The sequence below is a fragment of the Narcine bancroftii genome, chromosome 12 (assembly GCF_036971445.1).
Source record: "Narcine bancroftii isolate sNarBan1 chromosome 12, sNarBan1.hap1, whole genome shotgun sequence".
NCBI lineage: Eukaryota > Metazoa > Chordata > Chondrichthyes > Torpediniformes > Narcinidae > Narcine > Narcine bancroftii.
The window spans coordinates 90,499,593-90,507,891 of NC_091480.1; positions in this window are offsets into that span (position 1 = coordinate 90,499,593).

The window sequence follows — 8,299 nt, forward strand, 5'->3', positions numbered from 1 at the left end:
TTTGACTACAAACCAACTGAGTCCCATACTTACCAACACTGCACTTCTCTTGTAAGGACACCAAGCCTTTCTTTCATTTTCTCAGTCTCCACCACATTTATTGTCAGGGATAAAACATCCTAATCCAGAACATCTGAAATGTCCTCCTTCTTCAGGAAATATTGCTCTACCTCTGCTAAAGGTGTGGAGGCCTCACCCTCATCTCTATTTCACACATTTCTTCTCTCATCCTATTCTCTCCCAGATAGATATAGAATTCCTCACCTTTCAACTATGAGTCCTCACATCCAGCCCTTTATTCTTTGACATTTCAACCAGCTACAACATTATCTCACCAGTCATCTCCTTCCACTTTTTACCTTCTGCAGGGACCACTTTCTCATACATCCCCATCCACCCCATTTGCCTGTCCATGGAGGAAATGCAACACCTAAACAGCCCTTCCAGGTGAAGCAGAGACTAACATGCACATCCTCCAACCTCGTCTATTGCCTTCGATCCTTGCAATATGACATTCTCTGCATCGATGACAGCCAAACGATGACTAGGTGACCAATAGCCGAGCAGCTGCACTCAGTCCACATAGGCCATCTTGTGTTCCCAATTGCAAGCCATTTTCACCCTCCTCCCAAATCCCAACCAGTCTGTCTGTTCTTGGCCTTCTCAACTGCCAGGGTGAGTATAATCATAAATTAGAGGAATGTCACCTCATATTCTCCCTGGATTTTCAACTTTCAGGTGATACACACCTCCTTGATTCCTTTCTCTCTCTCCTAATCTTCGGGTTCTCTCCATTCCCCATTACATGCACCCCAAACCTCTTGGACAGTTTATTTCCCCGCTCCCATTTGTTTGTCTCTCCTCACCAAAACACCTCCCATTGCCCCTCCCATCCTCTACCCCTACTCTTCTGAACTGCTCACTATCCCTCCCTTACTTGCTTCTACTCCTCCTTCCCAGCCTATCAGATTCCACGATCTTAAGCCCTTTGCAGCCTTCATTTCACCTCCCAGCATCTGTCACTATTTCTACTCACCTCATCCTGGCTCCATTTATGCATCGACCTCTCCTTGCATGAATCCACCCAACTCTCACCAGATCCCACCTCAGCCCACCCCCAAACTCTTTATATTGGCTGTCTCCCCTCATCATTCTCAGTCCTGATGCAGGGTCTCAACCAAAAACTTCAACGATCTCATTCAGATTGCAGCCATGCTAAGAGAGTGTGGAGAATGATGCTAGAGTTGTTGTTATTCCCAGCATCAGCTTAACAGAGAACTCATGCAGAGATATACATCCAGTGCGACTGGAAGACCATCACTTTGACAAAGGACACTCTTGTGTCTTCCCAAAACTTGATGGTCTTCCAGCACGGTGAGATGTTAGCGAGGAAACGCTAACCTGCTGAGGGGTGAACCAAGGCTTGGTGTAGCCAATGCGAAGGCTTTGTTGGGATGGATCACAGTCTGGGCTCATTTTCACTGCTGGCCATTAGGAGGCTGAGACTGTTGGGGAAGCCCCTCAGACAACAGAGGAGGACCCCATGAATGGCAATGGTGTTATGTAGTAAAACAAAGGATGAACAGCACAGTGTACAATAACAAAATATATTGTGCTTTCCATAATGTTGGGGACAAAAACACATTTTTTTCCCTTTTTGCCCCTGTTCTTCAGTGTTAAATTTGTAATCAAACAATTTACATATGATTAAAGTGCACAGTCCAGATTTTATTAAAGGTTATTTGTATACATTTTGGTTTGACCATGTAGAAATTAAAGCACATTTTAAACACAGTTCCTCCATTTCAGGTCACCAGAATGTTTGGGATATTTGGCTTTATAGGACTTTGCGATTACTCAGATATATTTCATTGCAGATATAAGAATGTTAGGCTTGCTTCTAAATGTTTGATCATGTTTAGACCCGAATAAAATACAAAGGTTACACTGCAAGATGCAAACCTCTAGTTAGCCACAGAAATGGGATGGCCAAATTACTGTTTGACAAGAAGCATTTAAAGGAGCCTGCAGAACATTGGATAAAGTTCTTGTGGACAGATGAGACCAAGATTAATTAACCTGTATCGTCACGTACCAGGGGTGTAGGTCAATTGAGTGTAATTGGGCTCATAGGCCAAAAAGGCTTGTTTCCATGCTGTCTGTCTACATTTTTTAAAATTAAAAATTTAAATTCTAAATTTAAAATTTAGAGTGATGAGAAGAGCAAAGTGCAGAGGCGTAAAGGAGCTGCCCAAAATCCAAAGCATGCCACCTCATCTGTTTTGGCCTAGACACGTATGGCGGTCACAGGTACTGACATACTTATCTTCATTGATGATATAACTGCTGTTGGCAGTAGCAAAATGAATTCTGAGGTGTATAGAACCATCTTATCTGCTCAAGTTCCAGCAAATGCCTCCAAACTTGTTGGATGGCGCTTCATCCTACAGCAAGACAATGATCCCAAACATACCGCTAAAGCACCAAAGGAGCTTTTCAAAGCTAAAAACTGGAAAATTCTCTAATGGGCAAATCAGTCACCTGACCTAAATCCAATTGAACACACCTTCCATACGCTGAAGGGAAAACTTAAGGGAATAAACCTCCGAAACAAACAGCAGCTGAAGATGGCGGAGTAGAGACCTGGCAGAACATCATCAGAGAAGAGACTCAGCACCCGATGATGTCTATAAATCACAGATTTCAAGCAGTTATTGCATGCAAGGCATATGCAACAAAGTATAAAACAAGACTATTTTAATATACATGCATAACATTGCTCTGTCTCAAGCATTATGATGGCCTGAAATGAGGGGACTATATATAAAAAGTGCTGTAATCTCTACAGAATCAAACCAAAATGTATACAAATAACCTTTAATAAAATCTGCAACATGCACTTTAATCACATATAAACTGTTTGATTGCACATTTTAAAACTGTGGAGCACGGGGGCAAATAAAGGGGGAAAAAAAGTCTTAGACCCAAACATTATTGAGAGCACTGTATATATGAATACAACACTATTTATTTATAGTGAACGAACAGAAAAATTCCTTTCCTTCCATGCACGCTGCTCACTTTGCAAAGGTCCTCATTTGTTTGTTTATCTGTAGGTTCTTGTGCCCTCATGGTGCAAAGGGTTTCTTGGTTGACTTATCTATTTAATGAATCACTCAAAAAGCATTGCTTGCCTCCGTTATCATTATGTACATCTTTGCATCCATAACACTAAGGTCTAAAAGGACATCTGATTAAGCTATCCAGAGTCTGTAAAATGTATTCCTTGAATGAACTGCTTGCTAACCTCTCCTTGAATGAAATGCTTGCCGACTTCTGATCTGGCTGAGTGTGTAGTCTTATTCGTTCCATTCCTATCTGAAAGGATCACAGATTTCTTATTAAAGACTGCTGGTGCGGTGCTGGTTTGCTCACTTCCATTTCTGTTGTGCTGTCCATCTCTGTTTGCAAAGACGATCATTAATGAAGCTCACAATCTTTTAAAATACAGCCCACTCACATGTTCTTCAGACAGATTTGTTACAATTCCCAGTTTAATCCTGCAATCTTGAGCAAGAATGCAGATATTTTTTATTAATGTGCAAATGATCCAGATATTTTTAGCAAGAAGGAACAATCCAACAAGTTTTTAAATCATGAGAATTTTTCGTTCTGTTCCACTGCTTTGTTGAAATCATTTCCAGCCTCTCTTTTCACATCAAGTAATTGCCACATTTATTTGTGAATTGTCTATAAAATGTGGGCTGGAGAAAAAAATGTAAGAAGCTAAGAAAGGTAAAAGGGAAAGTGAAACAACTCCAAAGGCCTCCAATCTAATCAAGTTCAAGTTTATTTGTCATCCAATTCTATCAGTACATCCCACCAAAACAGAATTCTCTGGTTCATAGTGCAGAACAGTGCAAAACGCGCATACAGACATAACACAGACAAACAATACATACATACACACAATGCATTTGTACATTCATTAATATATATATGCATGTGTGTGTGTGCACACGTGTGTATGTATATGTATATAGGGAAATGGATTTGTGTCTTAAACAAGAACAAATTGAAAGGAAAGACCAGGAGTAGGCAAGCACATGGCTATTATGTCCTGTCACTGAGTGTGCCGGACTTATAGGTTGTGATGAAAAGCTGGCGTACTGACAAGAATATGCAATGGCTTTGTTTTTGACTGTCAGCTGATCCTGTTTGTGGACCTTCATTTGTGACACATTTTTCCCAATACAGTAATATGCCCTGCCCCCACCCCCCCCCCCCCCCCCCACCATGAAGATATATTGTGAACTCTTCGACAGACCTATCCTTCCGTTTGAGTCGCCATTTTGCTGTGGCAAAATAGTCATGTAAGTTTAGTGTGACTTTGTGAGGTTTGATAAATTGGGCAATTTTGCCTGTAGTTTCTAATGCATAACTATGCCATTCTCCAACTAAAGACCCATTCAGAAATTAGGAAGAGTGCAGCTGCTACTCAGAGATTTGCAACCCAGCATCTGTTTGTTGTCCATGTTCAGCATTAGTGCCTCCACATGTGATCGTTTTACCATTAAACTGAGGTTTAGCCATTGCTCTGCAGAGAGTTACAGAAATACCAATGGATGGGCATGGGAGAGGATCCCAGTGAGAAACCCATTGACAGTCGTGACTGTGCTGCAGCAGGCAGAGAGAGAAAAAATAATTGATCCCAAATCTATGAGAACCAAGTTAAACTGAGCAAAAAAAAACTGATGATGAAAATTAGGGCAACTTCAACAATTATGAAAATTTCATTCTTTCTTGGACTTTCCATTGCCTTGCTTCAGGGATTGATAAACCATCATTATCTTATCATGGGTAATTAAAGCATTTAGATCTAAATATTTGGGATTTAGAGGAATGAGGATTGATCTTATTGAAACATAAAAAGGTTTTTAAGGGGCATGGCAGAGCAGATATAGAGATGCTTTGAATAGTGGGAGGATCTTGAAGCAGAGGAGAGAGCAGTGAGGTGCGTAGGAATTTCTTGCAGGATGAAGTGTGTTGGAACTTCTTCCAGAGAATCATTTGGAATTCTGTGCCCTGTCAGGTTGTGGAGGTTAGATCATTGGAAGTATTTAAGAAGGAATTGGATAAGGCTTTGTGTTTAGGGGATTGAGCTCTATGGAAGTTGGATGGGAGATAAGTCCCAGGGCAGACCAACTATCATCATATTGGATGGTGGAACAGAATTGAGGACCCAAGTGACCTATTCCTATTTCCTTAAGTTTTTTATATTATTATTGACGGGCAGGAATTATATATCTGTTGGCAGGAATAGGAAACACCAGAGGACTTCTGTACAAATTGAAGGGAGGGAAGTTTAGGGGTAAGTTTTTTTTAAACACAGAGTTGTGGGTGCCTGGATTGCCTTGCCAGGGGTGATGGTGGAGGCTGAAACATTAGGGGCTTTTAAGAAACTCTTAGACAGGCACTTGGATGGAAGAAAGATAGAGGGTTAAGAGGTAGGGAGAGTTTAGCATTTTATTGAGGAATATATGGATTGGCACAACACCGAGGTCCGAAAGGCGTGTTCTATGCTGTAATGTTCTATGTAATGTGCCAACTCACCAGCCGAAAGTGGGACGAGGGGAAAATAATATTTTCCCAGTGTTTCCACTAGTTACTGACCCCACCCCCCCCCCACCCCCCACTTTGCCCTTTCTCCATCACCAGTCCACAATAGGGACAAAGGTGCTGAATTATTTGCCACTGCTCATATCTGGGCATTTAACTCTCTGTGAGTTGGCTTGAGTCTGCAGATGAAATTGCCTCGATCTTGTCCATTTGGAATTCCTTATCCGCTGTCGGAATGAGGACCTTTGACTCAATGCCAGAGGAAAATAAGCCTTGCAATTTAATTAGAAATGATTTGCCAAAAGGGATTACAGAACATCAGATAATTTGGGCTACTGTCATTTTATGGTTATTTTATTAGAATTAAGCTGTGGGTGGATCTGTGATTAAAAATAAATTTAAAATGAATGAATTCAGCACTGTTTCCAAACCTTGCAATTAATCTAAAAGCTATTCAGGAGATCCGAGGACAGATGGAACTTTTAGTTTTATCTTGATGGATTGTAGTTGAAATCGAATTCACTGTGATGTTGATCTGTTATTTAGAGGTGCTGCAGCAAGCCACATTATAAATGGAACAGCATGAATGAGCAATTCAAAACTGTGTTCCAATTCATCAATTGGAAAGAAATAATCCTTGGAATAAAATATAGTGAAACCCCCTGGTATCTGGCATTTACGGAGCCTTTCTGCAAAAATGGTGCCGCTGCCAGAGCCGCTGAAACGGTAGCACTGCCGCTGGCGGGGAGTGAGGAGCGGAGATAGAGCACTCCCGCGGGGTCCAACAGTCCAGTCAATTGCAATCAGCTCCGCACAGGCTTTGAACAGTCCGTTAAAGGAGCCGATGGTAATTTCATTTGAAATCCAGCGACCGCGGGGTCTGTGCCAAAATTGGCGGCGCCTAAGATTGGCAGCAGCCACAAGGTGTTGCAAACTCCAGGGGAGCGGAGGACCGGCGCAGGGCACTCATAAACAGGGAGATCATCCCCCATCTGAGAAGGAGAAGCAGAGGAGACGACCCACAGGACAGCGACCGCGGTAGCGGACCAGTGAGGGGGGGGAGCTCTGCGGCTGAAAGACCCACGCATGAGGTGCTGGCGACTTTAGGCACGGAACCCTCAAAGGCTGGAGGCTGCTGTTGGGAGATTTGTACCAGGCTGTGGACTGCAGGAGACTGGCTCAAAACTAGCTGAAGAGGTACCAGGTAGTGGAACCGGGGATGCGAGGGGGTGCCGAAGGTGGCTGAAGGATTCCTGACTGTATCAGAGGTTTGGATCTGGAGCTCAAGTTGTCAATGGTTTTGAATGGACTCTGTGTGACTGCGGAGGCTGCAGAAGCTCTGGAGGTAAATCTAAGGACATTCAATAACTCACCTTTGCTTCTCTTTCTCTGACTGTAAAAGGTGCTTCAGGCAATTTCTGCTGAAGGCAAATCTGTTGGCCTTGCAGCAGACAAAAGCAATTCCATGTAATATGACACTGTTTTATTACAATGACTATAAATTGAATCTTGAATCTTGATAGATACTGGATCAGTGTTGATTGGCTCTGTCAATAACTACAGAGTCGTAGGCTGCAAGAACAATAGGCTTTAATGCACACAAGACTTTGGCTGGCCCAGATCCAGGTACAAGACTGCCGGAAAGGGGGAGGTAACGTGACATTTATGGCCAGAGCAAAAGGGGAGGAGATTTAAGGGATGAGTCATTAGTGGGCGGGCCAGCCTCATATATAAAGTAACTGGTAAAGGCTATACAATGGACGGAGACAAGTGTATTTGCCAGTGGCTTGAAATTGGCCAACTAACTGCTAGGGGGTCCCAATTTTAAACTCTCGTGCTCTCTACCTACTTACTTGAGGCTGCTGACTGGTTTAATTCTGGATAATGGGGATTTTACTGTAAAATGTGAAGATAGGAGACCCCTCCATAGCTTTGAGTACAGTCACTCACCCTAATTCCACTGCCGTTGACTGAACGTGAGGAGTATTTCACCTTGAAGTTTGAGGCTCAAGCAACCATCCAATGGGAGAAAGGATCAGTCCCATTATTCCTTGTAAGAGGAAGTCAATAGCAGGGGCATCGGTTTTTAACATGGTTCAAAGAGCTCCTGACGCTAGAGGAGCAAAGGTGAGACTGAAATAAGCTGTTTTTTTTTGTTGTTGGTGGAGAAACACAGACAGATGCAAAGCAAAAACATTCTGCACTTCAGCAGGTTTTCCATTCCACTCACATAGCTGGATAATTAATAGCAGAACAATGCAATGAAACAAGTCAGATGACATCTGTGGAGAAGGAAACAGTTCGTAATTCAGATTGATGACACTTCATTAGAACTAGGAGAAGTTTGAGATAAAACAAGTTTAAAGTTGCAAAGAAAAGGGAGAAGGTGATTGGATGGAATTTGTAAGAATCAGAATGAGGTTTGTGGTCGTTCATTGTTTTTCAGCAATATTACAGGTAGAAAGATGCCCATGTGTTACATTTCTGTAAATATATCATTTAAACATAAATAAAATGGTGCAAAAGAGAACAAAAAAGGTAGTGTCTGGTTCCAGCGGCATGGAGGATTATGGGTAAGGAAGACTGCCGTGGCTTCCGTACTCCTGTACTGAGGCGTCGCCGTGAACCGGAGCGGCACGTCGCGGCACCAACCACTCCCCCACCCCTGTTCATGGCAGCA